Here is a 1949-nt window from a genome sequence, read left to right as displayed (position 1 = left end):
GTGGCACTGATTGTGGTCCTGTATGGATTATTTGTCACTGATGCCCGGCTCGGACTGTTCATGGACCGCATCTTCTGCTTCCTTGTTGGTTATTGTATTTTGTGTTCTAATATCTTGCTGGTATTGTCATGGTATTACTAGTATATAGCAGAGTGTGTTGAAGTTTTGGCACAGATCTGGGTGGTGGAATTGTCTACAGATCGGTCTTTAAACTGCCACAGGTCTTGGTGGTGTCATTGTCTACTGCTGGGTCTTCAAACGGGCACAGATCTTGGTGGAAGAATTGTCTACAGATGGGTCTTTAACCTGGCACAGGTCTGGGTGGTCGAATTGTCTACAGATGGGTCTTTCAACTGGCACAGATCTTGGTGGTGGCATTATCTGCAGCTTGGTCTTTAAACCAGCACAGGTCTTAGTGATATAATTGTCTACTTCTGGGTCTTTACACTGGCATGGGCCTTGGTAGTGGCATTGTCTACAGATGGGTCTTTAAACTGACACCGGTCTTGGTGGTGGCATTGTCTACAGATGGGTCTTTAAACTGACACCGGTCTTGGTAATGGCATTATACACAGCTTGGTCTTAAAACCAGTACAGGTCTTGGTGGTGGAATTGTCTACAGATGGGTTTTAAACTGGCACAGGTCTTGGTAATGGCATTGTCTACATCTGGGTCTTTACACTGGCATGGGCCTTGGTAGTGGTCTTGTGTACAGATGGGTCTTTAAACCGGCACAGGTCTTGGTGGTGGAATTGTCTACAGATGGGTTTTAAACTGGCACAGGTCTTGGTAATGGCATTGTCTACATCTGGGTCTTTACACTGGCATGGGCCTTGGTAGTGTCCTTGTGTACAGATGGGTCTTTAAACCGGCACAGGTCTTGGTGGTAAAATTGTCTACAGATGGGTTTTAAACTGGCACAGGTCTTGGTAATGGCATTATATACAGCTTGGTCTTTAAACCAGCACAGGTCTTGGTGGTGGAATTGTCTACATATGGGGCTTTAAACCGGCACAGGCCATGGTAGTGGCATGTTCTACAGCTGGGTCTTTAACCTGGCACAGGTCTTGGTGGTAAAGCTGTCAACAGATGGGTCCTTAAACAGGCACAGATCTTGGTGGTGGCATTGTCCACTTCTGGGTCTTTACACCGGCACAGGTCTACACATGCGTCTTTAAACTAGCACAGGTCTTGGTAGTGGCGTGCTCTACAAATGGGTCTTTTAACTGGCACAGGTCTTGGTAGTGGCATTATCTACAGCTTGGTCTTTAAATTGGCACAGTTCTTGGTAGTGGCGTGTTTTACAGATGGGTTTGTAGTGGCGTGTACTACAAATGGGTCTTTTAACTGGCACAGGTCTTGATAGTGGCATTATCTACAGCTTGGTTTTTAAATTGGCACAGTTCTTGGTAGTGGCGTGTTTTACAGATGGGTTTGTAGTGGCGTGTACTACAAATGGGTCTTTAAACTGGCACAGGTCTTGGTAGTGGCATTGTCTACAAATGGGTCTTTTAAACTAGCACAGGTCTTGCTAGTGGCGTGTTCTATAGATTGGTCTTTAAACCGGCACAGGTCTTGGTGGTGGCATTGTCTACAGATGGGTCTTTAAACCAGCACAGTTCTTGGTAGTGGAGTGTTTTACAAATGGGTCTTTAAATTGGCACATCTCTTGGTAGTGGAATTGTCTACAGATGGATCTTTAAACCGGCCACAAGAACCAATAGAAAAGACCACCAACCAATATTGGCCTTTTAATGGTTTTCAGTCTGGATCTTCTCTTGGGAAGTGAAGGGTAGGTACCAATATGGCGAGAATTAAGTATCAACACTTCGACAAAAGTTATGTTTCTCTCTTTTTTTTTTTTTTTTTTTAGTTTAGGATAGTAGGGAATGGGTAATATTAAACGTTTCTCTTCTGGAGCGTTCCTTGAAGAGCTCTGTGTAGGAAAC

Source organism: Pelophylax lessonae (assembly GCF_965119305.1).
Source record: "Pelophylax lessonae genome assembly, chromosome: 13".
Taxonomy (NCBI): domain Eukaryota; kingdom Metazoa; phylum Chordata; class Amphibia; order Anura; family Ranidae; genus Pelophylax; species Pelophylax lessonae.
This window is presented reverse-complemented; position numbering follows the sequence as displayed.